This window comes from Quercus robur, chromosome 8, assembly GCF_932294415.1.
Source record: "Quercus robur chromosome 8, dhQueRobu3.1, whole genome shotgun sequence".
Lineage (NCBI taxonomy): Eukaryota > Viridiplantae > Streptophyta > Magnoliopsida > Fagales > Fagaceae > Quercus > Quercus robur.
Window position 1 is genome coordinate 8,006,760 of NC_065541.1, and position 20,406 is coordinate 8,027,165.

Consider the following 20,406-nt stretch of genomic DNA (forward strand, 5'->3'; position numbering starts at 1 on the left):
ACTTGCTTCTGTGTTGGTATGGTAAAAACTCTATGCTAGCAAGTCCTATCTAATTGGAAAAAAAAAAGGCATAAAATAATTATTAGGTTATTCTTGACAAGGCGTCACTTTTATCATTATTGTCTTTTACAACTTATTTTGTCTTGGTTTTTATGGATAGCTTGTGATTTTTCAGGTTTTGATAGCATGGCATTAGGATAAGATGTACCCTATTCTTGAACCCAAAGCAAAAACAATTTCCAAGCTGAAGATTTTTGGTTAGTATCTGTTGAAGCAGAACAACAACCTCAGGTTATTGAATATGACACATAAGATGAAACCATCGATGTCACCTGATTTAATTGTCATTTTCTTTTACTGTTACTGCCAGTGAACAGAGGTAACTAATACCAATTACATAAGTTCATTGTTTTACTCTACCAAATAAGTCAAAGTCATTGAAGTCAATTTAATCAGTCATAACTCATAAGGTTCTCTATAAGTAATTACTGCATATCCAAGTTATGTTCCTTTCTACATATGCTCATCCAAAAAGTCTTGTATTTTTAGTTTCAAACAACAATCAAAATTTTATATAGCAACCAAATTGTATCTCCTCAAATCCACAATTTGTACCCCAAGATGTGATATATATTGAAAATGTCATAAAATTACTTTGGCTCCTCAAAAACGTCATAACAAAGTCTTTGATAGCCAATGTCACCTCCTCTCTGCTTCAAGAGTTCCTTGGCCTTTGCAATGTCCTGTGCAAGAGTTGAAGATGGTTCTGCACACTAGAGCCCCCTAGACCAAATTTGACCAATATAATTACCATTCCACCTAATTATATTATGCAAGTATGCTTACAAAAAAATTAATAGTAAATCAAAACAGAGTCCATCCTTTGCCAATTGAACAAGACAGTGAAGTACATCTACATGATCATCAATAGTATTCCACCTAATTATATTACGCCGCAGGAATGCTTACAAAAAAAATAATAGTATATCTAAACAGAGTCCATCCTTTGCCAATTGAACAAGACAGTCAAGTACATCTACATGATCATCAATAGCTTTCCTATATGCTAAATCCATACAGCCAGCGTAATCTCCACTTGCTCCTTATTAAGAGATAAACAAAGGATTCGCAGGAGAGTGAGGAAGGTGAAAGAAAAAGGTCAAAAACAATATTTTGGCCGAAATGAGCAAAGCAATCTGCAACATGAGAAGAGTGGTCAGCATTTGGAGGAAATATTATTGAAATGAGCAAGCAGTAATCTATCATAGAGAAAACTAAGTAATTATGTAATAATCAGCAAGCCATTACTGTTAAATGAAATTCAAATGTAAGAAATGATATTTTAATCCTTCAGTTCCTAAGATGCAATTCTGGCATGTGATATACAAAATCATATGTAAGTACTAAGAGAACAAAATCCATTTTCGTTTCTGAAGTAACATGATCAAGGAGCTCTACATTAAAGATAGTTCCAGGACAGAGAATGAAATTGAAAAGTCTCCAAAAAACAATGAGTTCAAGGTTTAGTATTTTTTTTTTTTTTTTGGTTAAATTTATCAAACATTTCACTTCTCATGAAGGGCAGGATGAATCATGAATGCATCTGTACAAAGTTAGAAATAGCACCGGTTAAGAGCAAAATGCAGGAACGATGTCAAGGTTATCTGGAAATGCACATTGATGTCTACATAATTCCACTAAGAAAGAGTAAATCATTTCACATTGAATGTGCTACAAGGTCAAGAAATGGGCAAAGGAGAAATCTATCAAGGAGTCCTGGTTGCCAAATCCAAGGAAGTCTCAATTAGAAGTGTTATTGATTTGATCGTTAGAAATCCAATACATCTGTCCGGGGATTCAGGTAGGCAGAACAATTTATGGTTTCAAGAGAACGTACAAAAATCAAAACAGCTAGAAATTTGTAATGAACCAATAAGATAAATTTTTTACTCATGGATGATTTTAGATGAACACTTTTCTTAACAGGGGAAAAAAAGACAAATTTACCTGATGGAGTATAAGTGGGACGTCGGCCCGCACACCATTAACAGCGAAGCTTCCATTGTCAATGTAATTCAAAAACTGAATTACTGGATCATAACTGTAACTGAAGCAAAGTGGAACACCATACGCAAAATTGAAACAAAACTTCTAGCTCTTCTTCATGAGCTTGTAAATAACTAGTTTCATCTACAGGCCATATGTAAGCCTTGGGAACAAGACTTCCAGAAGCAAATGTGTTGACAAATGTAAGATTCTTTAAGAGAGACCAAAGTTCTGGTTGGTTGAAGGCTCAATTTCATCTTGTCCTAGAAAACAAACGACCAGTTTTGTCTTTTTGGATTAAATCGTGCCGGAATTCTTCTTAGGAAAGCCTCTTATGGTGAAATATAATTAACAATTACACTTTAAGATACAGAAAGTACAAAGCTTCTCATACTCAATTTGTGTTGAGTAAAGAATTGATCATGCTGCACAAGTATTAGAACAAAAGGGAGGGTCAAATGATAACTGTGCAACCGGATCATACATGTTTAGAGAAACGTCTTACCAAAAAGAAGAAGAAAGAAGACACCATAAAAAATTTAAGAAGCAAAAAAAAATTGTTGCATATACACATACAAGTGGAAGTCCCATATGGACAAGAAACAAAGAACAAATTAATAGAACATTATTGAGCTCAATTTCCCAAACCCATTTCCTTTAGCTTTTGGGTTAAGTAGTGTGTCACAAAAAAAAAAAAAAAAAAAAAGACTTCCTAAAATTTCAACAAAAGGGGTCTGAAATTTAGATTCAAGAAAAGTTTTAAGAAAAGACTTTCCAAAATCACTCTACCAAATGCAAATGCAATCTCAACATCATTTTCACTATTTCTGTTTTTGAAATCCAAATCTGAAAGATTGTTCAAATTTATTGCTATATATACATAACTTCAGTTAATAATAAAATCGCACTTAAAAGTATCAAGAGCAACCCAAACAAAACTATAGCTTTCATGATGACATTATTAATAAACATGAGCACATTAAATTGATGAAAATCTCAAAACAACAAAAAAACCCTCCTGTTGTGCTTGAATACTAGGGTTTGAACCCCACAAGTCCTCTTCCCACTATTTACCTAGCAAAAAAAAAAAAAAAAAAAGGATTCAAAACCTTCATTCAAATTCTAGGGTTCTAATCTCCACTTTATTTTTTATTTTATTTTTTTGTATGGAGCTAATCGCCACTTTGAGTTTCGAGCATATAAAAGTACACATGTTATTGACCCTAATGTTGATAGAGAGAAAGAGAGAGGGTGCTATCTTTAATTGCAATTTTTTCTTTTTCTTTTTTTTAGTTGACTATCTTCTACCATACCAAACAGATTTGAACAAAATCATTGTTAAATCATTGCAAACAACATTAGATTCCCAACAAAACACCACTGAGAATTAAATTTACCCCACAACTTCTACGTATCCCAATTGGGTAAATCACTAATTCAACAAAATCTCATTTCACCTAGACCCAAACCCCACTTCAGCAAACCTAATTTTATCAGCATACACATACACGTCTATGTACCCACCCAAATAGATACAGACAGATATATATGAGATTACAATTCAGATTCTTGTTATGTGCAATGAAGAGACTTAATGAAAGGGATGCAAATGTAACAAATCTCAAAGCGAAAGTATAAAGAGTTGGATCAAAATATCACAAATTATGAACTTTTTTAATCAATAAATTCAGTATGTTAAAAGCTCTCTTTACATTTAGAATGAACTCACTGAAAAAAGTTGGGATTCATGAAAAAAGATTTGTCACAATCAAATACAAGCTCCAATTCAAGCCTGTTACTTGCAAAACAATGTGTCACCAACACATTGCTATTTTTTTTTTTTTTTAATGCTGCATAATTAAGGACATAGACAACTCAAATTGTTGTTGGAAAGGTCTATAATATTTACCAGTCGAAGTGTGGTGGAATACTCAAGAGACTTTCCCTTAATCACAAGAAATTCACTTTCAAAAGGGTTAGAACTATAAGTTGTTGACTGAACAAACAAAAAAGGGAGATAATTTGAATTGTTATTTCTGGCCATCATACTGAAATTGTTAACACATCTAGGTATGCTTCCAAACAGCTTATTATGTGAGAGGTCAAGGATTTGGAGTGAAGTTAGAGCACAAATTTCATCCGGTATTTGACCATAGAAATTATTGGAGGGAAGGCTGAGAATCATCAAGCTTGAAAGTCTATGTCCAATCCACTTTGGTATGCTCCCAACAAATTCATTTTCGCCAATATCAATAGTTAACAAGTCTTTACAATTTTTCAACAAGGATAGAAGTTTTCCGGAGAATTTGTTGTTGTATAGATGCAAAGACTCAAGATTAATCAAAGATCCAATGGATGCTGGAATACAAATGCTTCAAATCAAGCAGAGAAGGATTTATCTTACCACCAAATCTGGACCTCCAATAAGCTTCGTATTGAGCTTCCCATTGGTCATCATCAGTTGAAAACTCGTCTCCCACAGGAAAAAAGCTTCTGAGACGGAGTTGGAGGACATGACCGGTAACATTGTGGCAGAGAACACCGACCTAGTGACTGAATATGGGGATTGATTGGGGATGGTTTTATATTGTACATTACAGTTTGAAGTTTGAATACACAAAAAATAAGATGGAAAAGATTGATTTTTCTTCTTGTTTTGGCTTATTGTTTTATCAACGATACAAATACAATAACAACATATGATGTAATCATGTCATGTATAAGGTAAAAAATAATTTTTGTAATCTATGTCATGGTTTTTCCAAATTGTAAAAATAAAATACTACAACCATTAACTTTGCCTTAGAAATACTTACATAATATATATGTTGTGATCCGGACACCTCTCAATGGTTTGAACCCAATCCCCTTTGCCCTCCCAAGCACGTATGGCTTGAGGAATTACCACTTCACCCAACTCGGCGGTGATCATTTGACTCTCCATCAAATTGTTCAATTAAAACCTCAAATTGTAAAATGCTTAGTCAGTATTTATAAAAACGATTTTTTCCCCAATTACTTTGCACAATGTCACAAATATGGTTCTCAAAAAAAAAATGTCACAAATATGACAGGAAAAACATGTCTGAATGGAGAGTCTTATAATTTAGTTGCACTATTTAGATGCCTAGATCAAAAATCCTATTTCCCATTTGTTGTTGGAGGTAAAAATTGAAATTCATTTCTAGAATTTGTTCATGAATTTTGAAAGAAAGCATATATTTTTTAAAATAAAAGAAAACTGCCCATGTCCCTGGGAAACAAAAAAAAAAGAAAGAAATGGCATGTATTATTTTACTTTTGCAATTTTGGAAAAATAATGACATAGATTACAATAATTTTTTGGGTAAAGTTTATGAACTATAATGGCCAACTTCAAAACTTAAACTACTAAAATAATTTTTGGACAAAGTTAGCTAGGGTAAATTTCATTGTTGCCTACTTTTAGCCATTTAAAAAAAAAAAAAAAATGTAAAGTCAATGGAAAGGAAAGATGAAATTTTTTATTTTTATAGTATTGTGTTTATGTGAAAAATAAGAATCAGTTAGTTGGGTGAATTGTTAAATGATATTGTAAAATAGATAAAATAATTTTTTAAATGGTAAAATAAGTTTTCTTTTAGCAATCTGGCTGTGAATGCTCTAAACCTTGTAGATTTATTGATAATTTATGTTCTAGTATCTACCTTGTAGATGCCTAATTCTTGCACATTCTTTAGAAAATGATTGTGATTTTTTCATGTAAATGGTAGGGAGTCTAGTAGATTGGACCTGCATTTTGTGGGCTCTTAGTTTCATTTGGACACATCAATTTTGAATTTTTATACTGAAACACAAATTTTTTTGGGGATAAACTTGACTGAAAGTGCAATATATTTTAGACCGAACTTTCATTAGTCATTGTCCAACAACTCTAATTTTGTTTTTAAGTCGTTGGACTCTTGCTTGAACTTGAGAAGTGTCTGTCGTTCGCTTTCGATGCAACGAAAACTTCAGTTTCTCCAATATAGAACTTAGGATCAATAGTTGGTATAATAAGCAACACAAAGGAAAAGAATCAATGTTTTTTAATCTCAAGAAACAGTCCTTGATCATACTTTAAAAAAATTGATTGTTATTTTGTTACGTAAATGGTAGTAAATCTTGGATGCATTTCAATTTTCTATTTTCTAACTTGACCAAGAGTGCATTGTATTTTAGACTGAGCTTTGATTGGTCATCATCATTCATCATTCGTTACGTCTATCAAAATTAAAAAGAGAATTCATAGAATCATTGAAATAGAATAAGTCCGACTCTGACTTCAAGTCGCCCGCTATTACTATAGTTTTTAATTGAAGGTTCTAAACGATAGAACATATATATAATATGTTAAAATTATATAAAAATAGTAAGTTCTAGTTAATTCAATTAGTAAAAATTTTTGTTGTCAAGTAAAAAAAAAAAAAAAAAAGGGTCGAAAACAGTTGACAACAATTTTTTGTTGGTTAAACTCACGCCACCAATATCTACCATGAACAGAGGAAACTTCAAATTCCAATGATTCTAAAAGTTCTTACTTAATGAACTTGACTGAATATGTTGATTAGGAAGAAAAGTAATAAAAATAAAATACCAATGGTGTTATATGTAGAAATGTGGTTCTAAATCTTACGGCATGAATCTTTTAGATGGAGAAACTTGGGACCAATTGGAAACCGCCTACATTCTCAAAAAAAAATTGGAAACCGCCTAACCTAAAACAATTAAGTATCCCACCATAAAAATATTAATTCAAGAAATAATAAACTGAAATTCTAATCGTAAAATAGATTTTAATTAATTTGCCAAACACTTACAAGTACATGTCCTCTCAAAAATCCTATGTTTTAAAAACTGGATCAGACCGGCTGGACCGAACCAGGAGCCAGTCCAGTTCAAAAAAAACCCTCTAAAACCGGTGAAAATTGGTCAAAAACCGGTCAAAAATCGGGCTGAACTGGGATTTTTGAAAAAAAAAAACGGTAAGACTCCCGGTTCAATTTTTAAAACCATGCAAAAATAACAATAGCAGTTTGTTTTTAAATTTGCTTATGATCATACCAATATTTATTAGAAACATGTTTTTTCACTAATTTGCTGCAAAACGCTTAGGCTTATTATTAGAAATGGAACTGGTGGAATACTGGTATGGCTATGAAATTAATGAACCTTTGTAATAGTGCGACTTTATCATAAGTGCAAAATAAGCATAGACTAAAAAGATAATTGCTTCTGTTTTCATAATTATAAGAATTTGAGGCCAATGAAATTGGCGACTGGCAAGTCAAATTTTATTGAAAAAAGGAAAAAAAAAAAAATGCAGCTAAAAATAAATTTTTAGTTATTTTTGACATTTTTTTCCATTTATTTTTTTATAATTTTCTTATTTTGTGTTGAAAGAACCACTGCTCCTTATTTTCCCTTCTCTGATTACCTCCCTCTTCAGTGAGCTTGGTTCATGCGATGGAGGGAAACACTTGAATGTGAACTTGATATTTCTCCGGCCGTGGGTTCAATTGGCTGTCGTTATATTTTGTTGGGACTCAATAAGCTGATTTCGGTAGCGATCTTGCAACCCTATTGCTTATATGATTGGGCCTTAGCATTAAAGTTTCGTAAGGCTTATTTTTGGCCTTCCCCATGTGTAGGTTCAACCTGAACCCGTGGACTGTGTTGGCTATAAGTTTAATGAAAAACTCTTTAAATTATTTTTATATCTTTTTATTGAATGTGAATTTTTATAAATTCACTATAAGGTAACAATTTTTTTATTATATTTTCAAGGACTGCATACTACAAAACAAATCATATTTTCATTGTAAAAAATAAAAAAATAAAAAAACATAATTTTCAACGCAGTTTATGCCGAATGTATTGGTGTAATGAAGCAATATCAAAGTTATTATGCTTTTTTATTCTAAAAATAGAAGAAGAGGTTGTTAAGGTCGTTTGTAATTTTAGTGGGCCTATTTAAAAATGGTTAAAAATAGGTTAAAATATTTTTTTGTTCAATTTTTTGGGGGAAAAATTCATGCAATCACTATATACTATTGATGAAAGTTCCAATTCTATTCATTTTAAAGTTCCAATTTGATATATGAATAGCATAATCAACTTAATTCAATTGGTCGACTAGGAAGAAAGCAATCAAACAAAACTCCAATGGTGGTGCGTTTCTATAGAAATATGATCCAATTGCATGAATGTTTTATTTAGAGAAATTTGAGACTAATTGTATACTTCCTTCCCTAATACAATCAATAGTCTGCTATTGTCTAAACAACATACTGTGATTTGTTTTCTTGTAGAAATAGAACTATCTGACTAGTTTATCCAAATATTAAAAAAAATTCTACTGGAAAACATTCATTCAAGAAATGTTCATCTCGAATGGTGATAACAATTTATAGAATAAAATAGATTTTGGTTGAGGAATCAAACATTCAATAAACAAGTCAAGCAAGTCCTCTCTTGGGGATTCACTACCTGCTTGTTATTAAATTACATCCATGCCAAAAAATATTATTAACATGTTTTTCGAGTATCTGCTGGTTTTGTCAACAAACCTTACCGTGATTAGAAATGGAAAGATGGCATGTGTCAAAATTCATGAACTTTCGTGACAGTGCAACTTTATCATACATACAAAATAAACATTGATTTAAAAGACTAGTGTCAGGTTTTTAGGTTGAAAGATTCTATAACATGTAATCTTGTTCTGATCCATAATCAGATGTCCAAGATGTAGCTCAAAAGAAAGAAGTATGGAGTTTCAATTGCCATTCGATTGAGTCTTGATCAATCAAGGCAGTGCTTTTGTAAGACCTTCAATCGAGTCTCTCGATCGATCGAAGCAAGTTTCTTAATACTTCTCAGTTGTGACTTGCTCAGTTAAGATACAAGAAACCAGAAATCTAACTTGTTTTAATTGAGTTTGTGTTGCCTTGTACTTTTTTGTGTCATACATACAAAGTTACAAACATATAAAAGACACTTTATAGCACAACTATAATTGAGGTATTGCCGAGTTGCTCTGCATCTAAGAAGAAGAAAATCAAAACCTTAATTTCACCAAAACCAATGAGAATTGAAGATCAATCTCAAGACTCTGTTGTTATTTGGTGATCAAGGTTGAAGCCACAAGAGCCTATTGCTAGTGTATTATTGTGGAGATAAAATCTTCAAGGTGGTCATTGGATTCAGTCCTTGGAGTCATTGACACAGTTTGTAGAAGGTTTTCAAGATAAAAGAATCCATGCAACTTGGAGCTGAGTATAGGTTCATCTCAGTCAGTATCTACTGCATAGAGTCTAGGGTCAAGAGTGTGATTCATGTTGCAAACTTTAATCCATTGGTTTTCAATATCTTGTGTTATTTTCTTTATTTGTTATTTTATATTTTGCGACTATGCTCGTGGTCATCAACAGGTAATAACTGAGTAACATAATTGGTGAATTAACAAATTGATAAATTATGCTGTGGTTTCAAATTACTTCTTAACTTGCACTTGTGTTGGTATGGTAAAAACTCTATGCTAGCTTGTTTATATGAACTATAGAAAGATGAAATAACTAGTCCATTTAATTTTTTACGTTTTATTCACTAGTCCTTTTTCAATATTTTCTTTCACAATTTCTTATTTTGTGTTAGTCTTTATAGTATATTTTGGTCTTTCCAGTTTTGAGAGTAAGGCATTATAATGAGATGTTCCCTATATATTCTCGACCCAAAAGGTAAAGCGACTGCCAAGCTCAAGATTTTTGGTTAGTTTCTTGTGGGAGCAACACAACCACCCTGAACATGACACCTAAGATGAAACTATTGATGTTGCCTAAACATGGCTACTTGTGAATGAGAAATTATTTTGTACCATAGTGGAGGGTGGCACTAATACCAATTACACATGTTCAACATATTACTCTATCAAAAAACTTAAGACAATCAAGACAGTTATAAGGTTCTCTTTAATCAAGAAAAGCATCTGCATAATTTTTTACATTTGTTCATCCAACGGATTCTGAATTCATAGTTTTAACTTTTAAATACCACTAGTAAGTTGCCCGTGCAATGCACGGATAATGTTTTAATCTTTTGTGTAATATTCTTTTTGGAGAATGTTGTACATATATTATAGCATAATTGTTATAAACTTAATTAGGTATGATTTCATCATAAGAAGAAACACCTTGCCCTCTCAAAGTACTTACAAAAATGGGCAAAAAAGAAAAGTAAATTGATAGAGTTAGAGTAAAGCAAAGTAAATTAAAAAAGTACATTCTAAATTAAGACAATTAAACAATGTTTCTAATTAAAAGTAACAATAACATGAATCTTTTGAATATCCAATACTTCAAATTCTCCATCACTAACAGTATGAAGGGCAATCCAAGGCATGAATAATAATAGACCAAAATATTTGACAGCTATAAAAGCTGTTCAAATTACATTTTACTGCGTTTTGGGTAATTTCATCACTATTTAATATAAAATGCATATCAATCCTTTATCATTTAAACAAAAATGGCAAGCAATAACAGTCAACATTATCAAGGACAACCCATGGCATGAATAATAGACCACCATGTGAGCTGGTTCTATAATGGGTAGCAAGCCATTCTGAATGGCCGTTGCAGTGAACCCTATAACATGGTTGCATTTTATTTTAGTGAGACCCTATTAAATCACAAAATAATTTAGGCCATTTACATTGAGACACAAAATGATCTGATCTAGAAGACAATTAATCATGCAACCAAATCCCAAGCGAAGATTCAATACACTTTTAGGCAAGTCGGAGCCATACATATACTCTAACCAAGCTAATTATTGAATTAGTACAATCATAAACAATTATTAATATAGTACCTGTAAGCTCAGTTGTAGGCAAATACTCATCCAAGGCACTGACATTTGTAGGCAGATGTCTCCCAGCTTCCTGCACATTAGTCATAGTAGCAACATCACCATTAAGCCCAACAACCGAGTGAGAAAAAACATAAGTGAAGGGGTTGATTGCCGTAAACATTGAGCATTTGAACTACTTTCCCGAGTAAGGTTAAGTACCATTCACCTATTAAGTATGGCTCTCTTACAACTATCTGTATCATGGGTCATTGATATGTCATCAAGCTTTTTACTCCTATGACTTCCACCTCCAGATTTCTTTGATGACTCTACATTTGTGGAATACATCTTTGCCATCCTTTTCTTGTACATGATCACAAGCCTTCTTTGGTGTCCAAACCTTGCAGCCTCCATTCTCAAACACCCCACCCCCCACCCCCCCCACCCCCCCCCCCCCCCCCCCAATTTCCCTACTCAAAACTATTAGAGAAACCACATGGTTATTGCAAAGGTAGTTGAAATACACTATGAATACTTGCTTTGTTTTGTAGGTTAACAACTTTTTTAAAATTTTTTTTCTTATTGACTTATAAACAGCTTTCAGGGATAGCTAAACTAAATACTTCAAACAAACATAATATTTTAGAATTCAACAAAAAAATCAATATTTTTCTGGGGTTAACAACTGTTTTTAATTTATTTTTTGCTTATTGAATTATAAATTTTTTTTAAAGAGACAGCTAAACTAAATACTTCCAACAAACATAATATTTTGGGATTCAATAACAAATCAAATTTGGGATTCAATATAAAATAAAAAACAAACTATTTAAGAGAAACGTGAAATTTTGAATATGAACGTACCTATTTGAAAGTGAAAAGTAAATATTGGGAGGGAAATTATAGAAGCATAACAGATTTGAGAACAAGCAAAGAAAACATTGTATAAATCAGGTGGAAGTTACCTGGTGTAAAGTGCGTAGAATTGGCTGGAACTGGAAGTGATTGCATTGAAGCCCAAAAGTCCAAAAGCAGATATCTCTCAAGCTTCTGCATTTATGGCTTCAAATAACCACTGAATTTGTAGTGCATCTTTTTTATTTGGTCTTGGGCTTGGGCTTTTCATAATACTTGGTCTAATTGTCAACGGCAGACCATCTTTTTTGTAATAGTAATAGTAGAAATATAATCTTGGGCTGCTTTACTAAAAAAAATTTCGAGTTGTCTAAGTCTTTACATACACTCTCCTAATGCATAAAGTGCAATATTGTGTCGCCTAATATCCTACTGCAAACACACACAACTCAACTTAATTCAAAAGTTGTTTTGTCTACCACAGTTTTTTGGATTTCAGTCCATATAATCCAGTTTTAGCATCACTCTCAGGTGTGAAGTAAGCTCACAACCTCTAGGATGAGGGAGAATGCAACATGGAATATGCACTTGGACTGTTTAATAACAGAATTCTTACATCCAAGCAAAACAGATGAGCACCAGCATATAATATGGCAATGGCACTGATAAGGGTGATGACAGATATACTAACGCCTAAATGCATGAATTATATTTAGATAAAATGCTGGAACCTAACACAATCTAATCATATTTGTAGAACTGTAGAAACCAGAGACACCAATGTGAAGATATATTGCACAAAAGGCCTATCTAAGCAGCAAAAACTTGAAGCCACTTTTAATTTTCCATGGTACTCTATTGCAAAGTGAGGTCATATAGGCTAATTACATATTAATTTCAAAATTATTGATGACTCGTAACTTTCATTTTAAATCTACCATTTGCTGGGGGAAAAATACATTATATTTATATAAAAATAAGTTAATTCAAAGGTTAATATGTAAATTTTAAAAATGTTCTATCATAAAGAATTCCAATGCTTATAACAGAAGCACACAGCTATGAGATGATCATAGACTTCCCAGTTATATCAAAAACTATGTAGCTAAATTTTGACAAGATTCAGGGACATAGTTGGATATTCTCTCCAAGCTAGATGTCTTTGTATTTAACTTTAACCTCTCTCTCTCTCTCTCTCACACACACACAACAGTAATGATAGAGTTTTTCTCCCAATCAGTTTGAAGGAAAATTCCTCCAACCCATTACATGGCAATTCAAAAGATTATTCACTTGTAGTACTAGTCATATGGCTTACTTAAAAGTCATGTGACTTGTTTTGCCCAGTTTTGGCGGCTCAGTCGCGGGTATGTCAAGTCGCGAGCCTAAGTCGCATCTTCGCTGGTCATTTTTGGCGACTTGTTCGCAAGAGGAAGGTCCAGTCGCGAGGTTCACTCAGAGATTTTCGCGGCTCAGCCCGCGACTCACTCGCGGGTAGACCTTCCAGTCGCGAAAAACACTTAGAAAAATTTTCAAATTTTTGTTCTTGAGTGCTTTGGCGGCTTGAGCTGGCGACTGTGTGGCGACTTAATCAAGTCGCGAAAATCGCGTGTTTTGCAGAAACAGGAGCAGTTTTTAAACCTCTTTTCAGTTTTCCCTCGAACTTCTGTGACTGTTCATCTTCTCTCTAAACTATCTCCCTCCCAAACACTCCGTGCTCCCATTTCCAATCTCCATTGTTGCATTCTTGTAGCTCAAAATCTTCAAGTCACAGGTATGGGTTTTCAGTTTTGCACTCTTTTCTACTTGATTTTGTGCTTTTCCCCTTTGATTTTTCGCATATGTTTGTGATTTAGATATGGGTTTGTGTTTCGGTTTTTGCTCCTTGTTCATGCTTAGCTTGTGATTGCTGTTGTTAAAGTTTGTATTGTTGATAGTCGTATCCTTATTGCTCTTCATCTTGTGCTTAGCTAAGTATTTCTTTTATTTTATCTGAACTTTGAGCTGTTGAGTTGTTTCAAATTGTTCCTTTTGAGGCTGTGAGTTTTACTGTGCTAAATATGCATGTTTTATTGTGTTAATCTGTTGGGAGCTTCTGTTAGCCTTAAAATACTGATTGTGTGTCATATCATTTTTCCATTATATGTCTCAATGACATATATCTGCCTTTAGGATAGTTTCTCCATGTTGTTCATGTGCTTCCTATCCTAGGCTTGGTTTATCCATGTGTTTGATCTAAGTAGCTTATTGTTTAAGTGTTCAAAGTTCATTTGTATGGATGATATCTCTTTGTTGATTACATGGTACTGACTGGTTATGCACATATATTGCTCTATGTTGTTGTGGCCTTTTCTGATTGTTCATAGATGGCTCCCTCACCTCAGAAGAAGAAATCTACTGCAAAGAAGGCTGACAAAAGATTAAAAATGGATTCTAAACTGTTTAGGTCAGTTCATCACTTTGAGAGATACAAGGATAACTTCTTGAATGCAGGAATTATTCAAGAGAGATTTGTAGATTTGGAGGACTTAAGACAAACCTTTATCCCCAGCTGTTTTGAGGGAAGAGGATGGGAAAAGCTTCTGAGTGATTTCCCTGTTGTGTGCGAACCCCTGATTAGGGAGTTTTACTCAAATGCTGTGATAAAGGAGAATGAATTAAGTTGCTGGGTTAGAGGTAAAGAATTCGTTTTTGATGCTCATGTTATAGATGATGTACTAGGGCTTGAAGGATTAGATGATGAGGAATTTGTCAATTACAAGGATAGAAGTGTTTCTATTGAAACAGTTCAACAAAGGATAGGTGGGCAGAGAGAAGTGAAATGTTTGAATACCACTACCTTTCCAGTGGACATGAGGTGCCTTACAATAATCATGATGTTTAACCTCTATCCCATTAAGAAATTGACTACAATCAATTGTGCTAGAGTAGTTTTTCTGATGGATCTCAAAGAAAAGTGTAAGGTTGAATTTATTCAACCATCTTATTGGCTTTATTCCGTGCCAAATTTACTTGTAATTCAGCATTTAGTAACCCTGTATTTAGGTGGGTTTGTTGTAAGGGTAGTGAGTGAGATAGAGTGAAGTTTGCTCAAGAGTGTGCAAGAAAACAGAGTGTCGCGGCTGGGACTCGCGGGTGGACTCGCGGCTGCAAGCCGCCAGAAGCTGCACACGTGCCAAGCATGCTAGAAGATGAACAATCATGCTAGTTGGAGCACTACAGGACAAAACAGGACAACTGGCCATACGGTTAACTCGCGACTGGATCTCGCGACTTGGTCAAGCCGCGAGGTCAAGCCGCGAGCCACCCCTGTTTTGGAAAAAAACCTGACGTTTCACATTCCTCTCCACTCCAGTATAAATACCCCTTTAACCCACGATTGAAAGAGAGCTTCCAGAGAGAATTTTGAGAGAGAAACCCTAAAGAAAAACAAGATTGTTTCACACACAATCTATACCTTAGAGTCTCTTCAAATTCCCTCACTCTCTTCCTCTCCATTGTCAAAACCTTGAGAGGCATTATACCAAACCTGGTTCTCACCATTATCATCTCTGTGAGACAGTCGTTTGGAGTTCTGGGAAGCAGTTAGGAAGGAGCCAATCTTCATTGGTTGATGCTACGGTCTAGTAGCGGAATCCGGGAAGCTAGAAAAGAAAAAGGTTCGGCGCAACCTCGTTGGAGCAAGAAGCTTGGAGGGCTTAGGTGCACTGGGTAGATTAGGCTTGGAGGGTCTATTGCTGTCCTTGTATCCCAACTGTATTTTCTAGTGGATTGATTACCGCTTGGAGGGCGGCGGAGAGGTTTTTCGCCGAGGACTTCGGTTTCCTCTTCGATAACACATCGGGTGTTATCTTTGTGTTTGCATCTTCCTTCCTCTCTATCTTTGCCTTTATTTTATCTGCTGTGGTTTTATTTTTGTTATGGCTTAGATAGTTGTTTAACCAATTTCATATTTTAGCATATGTTAAGTTTCCGCACACTAGTTGTTTAACATATTGCTTGTGTTGGTTAAGTTGGTTTTTGGGGGGTCTAAACGTTCAAAAGTGTTTTTGTACACGTTTTTGAACTTTCAATTGGTATCAGAGCGGGTACACTGCTGTTGGTTTTATTACCATAAGTGTGATCCTAGACCCCTGAGTTGTGGTTATTGTTTTCGTTTATACCATGCTGAATTGTAGCTCAAGTGTTTGTGAAAACGTCTCTATGCATATGTCTGAAAGATGTCTTACTGATGATCTTGTAGAGTTATTAAAAATTAAGAAACATGCTAGAGTTTTTGTTCACATGCTGGAATATCTTGAGAATCAGAATCTTGTCTTACACAGTAGCATATCTGAATCAAAATCATTGATTAAGAAATATAAAAGAAAGAATAGAATGTTGTGTGAGATGATTGAGAATCTGAAAATGAAAAATCAATCTAAAAGTAGCATGAAACCTGATGATGAGTTTGTGTTTGAAGGTCAAGAATGTCTGTCACATGTGAACCTATTTGTGCATACCTCATTAAAGGTGTTTAATGCATGTTTGTGGTATCTTGACAGTGGGTGTTCTCGCCATATGACAGGGGATAAGTCACTGTTTAAGTCACTCAAAGAAAAGGTAGGTGACTATGTGACTTTTGGGAATGGAAGCCATGCTCAAGTCCTAGGCAAAGGAACCATTGAGATACTCGGTTTGCCTCTGTTGAAAGATGTGCTGTTCATAAAAGGGCTGAAGGCGAATTTGCTGAGCATCACTCAAATTTGTGATGACGATTTCCTGGTACAATTCTCCAAGAAAGGATGTTTGATCATCAATGAAGAGGGGATTCAGGTTTTGGAAGGAAATCGGACTACGGATAATTGTTATGGAATAGTTCCCACGGCACCAATATCGTGTAGAAGTGCTCGGGTGGATATGTTGGAGCTGTGGCATCACAGATTTGGGCATGCCAACTTCAAACAAGTAGCAAAAGTCTCCAAACTTGAAGCAGTCGAGGGACTTCCTAAGTTTGGAAAAGTAAAGAAGACCATTTGTGGTGCATGTCAAATGGGGAAGCAAACTAAGGCAAGTCATCACAAGGTAAATGTGATAGCCACCTCTCGTTGTTTGGAGTTACTTCATGTTGATCTGATGGGGCCCACTAGAACTGAAAGCCTAGGGGGAAAAAGATACATTATGGTCATTGTGGACGACTACTCAAGATACACTTGGGTTGAATTCCTTAGAGAAAAATCAGAAACTTGTGAGAGGTTGGAGATTCTGTGCAAGAAACTACAAAATGAAAAGGGGATTCCGATAGCCAAAGTTAGAAGTGATCATGGGAGAGAATTTGAGAATGCAAGATTCGAGTCCTTCTGTGAGAAGAATGGTATTAAAAGAGAGTTTTCAGCTCCCAAAACTCCACAACAAAATGGAGTGGTAGAGAGAAAAAATCGTGTGATTCAGGAGATGGCAAGAGTCATGTTGCTTAACAAGCAAATACCTCAAAAATTTTGGGGAGAAGCTGTCAACACCTCGTGTAACATTGGCAATAGGATTTTCTTTCGAGTTGGTACAAAGAAGACTGCATATGAGATATGGAATGGGAAGAAGCCTAAAGTGAAGTATTTCCGGGTATTTGGAAGTAAATGTTATATCTTAAATGATCGAGAGAATCTTGGGAAGTTTGATGCAAGAAGTGATGAGGGTATTTTTCTTGGCTACTCTACTACAAGTCGAGCGTATAGAGTGTTTAACAAGAGAACAAAGGCTGTGATGGAATCCATAAATGTCAAGATTGATGATGCCTTACCTAAGGTGGAAATGATTGATGATGTAGAAGGGCCGAGCACCGAAGAGCCTGATGTTGAGGTAGAAGCTTTGGATATAGAAGGTGAAGAACCTATACCAGAAGTAGAATCGACTCCAAGAATGGAAACGAGATCGATGACTAGAACTTCAAGTCCTCTTACTCCTCCAGAAGTTCATCCTCCTATCTCTCGTAGTGATGAAGTTTCCACTTCAAAAAGGCCATCTTCAAGAGTTATCAAGAATCATCCGGAAAGTAATATCATAGGATCACTTGATGACGGTCTTCGCCTCAGGAAAGGAAATATTCTACTAGCCAATCATGTAACATATCACTGTTATCTTGCACAGTTTGAACCAAAAAGGGTTGAAGAGGCTCTTCAAGATGAGAATTGGGTTGAGTCAATGCATGAAGAGCTGAATCAGTTTGTGAGGAATGACGTGTGGGAACTTGCTCCACGGCCTGAGAACGTTCATGTTATAGGCACAAAGTGGATTTTTAAAAACAAAACTGATGAAGATGGAGAGATAATTCGAAACAAGTCTCGGTTGGTGGCTCAAGGATACACACAAGTAGAAGGGGTGGATTTTGATGAATCATTTTCTCCGGTGGCAAGACTCGAATCCATTCGAATCCTCATGTCCATTGCGTGCACTTTAAATTTCAAACTTTATCAAATGGATGTTAAGTGCGCTTTTCTGAATGGATATCTAAATGAAGAAGTTTTTGTTGAGCAACCAAAAGGATTTGAGGATCCTCATTTTCCAGACCATGTATTAAGATTGAAGAAAGCACTTTATGGTTTGAAACAAGCGCCTAGAGCCTGGTACGATCGTCTTACACATTATCTTCTAGATAGAGGTTTCAAGAGAGGGTACGCCGATCGAACTCTGTTTGTCAAAAATGATGAAGATTATCTCCTTGTGGCACAAGTCTATGTTGATGACATAGTGTTTGGGGCAACTATCGAAGATCGTGCTACTGAATTTTCTGAGGAGATGAAGAAGGAGTTTGAGATGAGCATGGTGGGGGAGCTCACATTCTTCTTGGGTCTTCAAGTCAAACAACAGAAGGAGGGTATATTTGTATCTCAAGAGAAGTATGCCAGAAACATTGTCAAGAAGTTTGGCCTAGACTCCAAAAAACATGCCTCCACTCCCATGAGCTCTTCCACTAAACTGAATGTGGATTCATCAGGAGTTGAAGTAAGTCCTACATTGTATAGGAGCATCATAGGAAGTTTGCTCTACCTTACAGCAAGTAGACCGGACATTGCTTTCAGTGTGGGCGTTTGTGCTAGGTACCAAGCTAATCCGAAGGAATCTCATCTGACTGCTGCTAAGCGAATCATTCGATATGTGAACGGTACTGCAAACTATGGTCTGTGGTATTCAAAAGACTCAAATGCGTGTCTTGTTGGGTATTCAGATGCTGACTGGGCTGGCAGTGTAGACGATCGGAAAAGCACTTCAGGCGGCTGTTTTTATCTTGGTAACAATCTTGTTTCGTGGATGAGCAAGAAGCAGAATTCAGTGTCTCTATCTACTGCAGAAGCAGAATACATCGCTGCTGGAAGTTGCTGCACTCAGCTTCTTTGGATGAAGAAATTACTTCATGACTATGGAATTCCTCAAGAAACGATGTGTGTCTTCTGTGACAACACCAGTGCCATCAATCTTTCCAAGAATCCTGTTCAGCATTCAAAATCCAAACACATAGAGATACGTTACCATTTCATTCGGGATTTGGTAGAGGAAAGAGTTGTGTGTCTTGAGTTCATACACACCGACAATCAAAAGGCGGATATCTTCACCAAGGCTCTCGATGGTCCACGGTTTGCATCACTCCGTAAGACCATTGGTGTTGGTACAATTCCTTGACTCTCTTGTGTGTTGTGTGCTTCACATATTTATAATATGCTAAATCTGTCTGTGTTGGGGCACACACCTTTTTGATTAGTCTTTTTATGCAACATGTTTCTTGTTTGTTTGTCCATTTGTGAATATTGTTGTTTCTTTTTATGTTTGTTCAATCATTTTTGCTTCTTGTGTCAAAAATCCAAAAATCACATAAAAATTAGAAAATCAAAAAGCTTGATTGACTTTGTTGAGTTTTGTCTCAAAACTTGTTTTGCCTTGTACCTTTGTGCTAATGGCTTTGTGCATTTTCGAGCATCGCTTGTTTTTATGCACTCATATCACTGTGGGAAAAATCTTGAAACCTATGTGATTGTTGTAAATAGATCTTCAAACTTGTCATGAATGATTAGTGAATGGCTATGTTGATCTTGAGACATGCATAGACTTGTGTCTATATATCTTCCCACTTTTTATTTTTGTTTTGAAGAGCTCACCAAATGTAAATCTCCAAATGAAAAGAGATATTGAGCTGCAAAAGCCTGTCGCACATTCTAGTATTTGACTAGGAAAAAGGGTAAGCGACCTTGTATTAAAAGTGAATGTTCATTCAAAAAGGCCAAAGGCCTGTTCTTCAAAGAGAAATGTTATATATCCCTCTTACAATGAGAGATGATTGCTTCAAAAGATCAAACGATCAAATGTTATGATTGAAAGTGGAGTCAAATGAAAAACTCCAAGTTATGATTATCAAATTGTGTGGGAGGTCATATATACATATTTCTATAATTGAGATGGGTCACATGATCTAGTGCTAATTGTGTATGCCTTGATTGAATTGATCATTGAAGCTTCACATTAGACAAAGGACTATCTCATTGTTGATATCCACACACAACACACAAGTTTATGTTCAATAAATGCCATATTCATTTGTGTGATTGTACTTGATAAAATGTGTTTTTACATGCTCAATCTTTGTTAATTCAAGCACAAAAAGATTTTTGAGTG

At 35.0% G+C, this 20,406-nt stretch overlaps 1 long non-coding RNA gene and 1 pseudogene across 1 annotated transcript; both read right to left on the bottom strand.

Annotated features, from left to right (window-relative positions):
- Positions 1–20,406, bottom strand: part of LOC126695791 (receptor-like protein EIX2) — a 101,466-nt pseudogene that overhangs the window by 28,443 nt on the left and 52,617 nt on the right.
- LOC126694420 (uncharacterized) lies at positions 543–4,648 on the bottom strand. The gene is made up of 3 exons (XR_007645753.1): positions 4,451–4,648; positions 2,008–3,120; positions 543–1,196 (listed from the first exon to the last, which is right to left on the bottom strand). It is a non-coding gene; the product is annotated as an uncharacterized LOC126694420 (long non-coding RNA).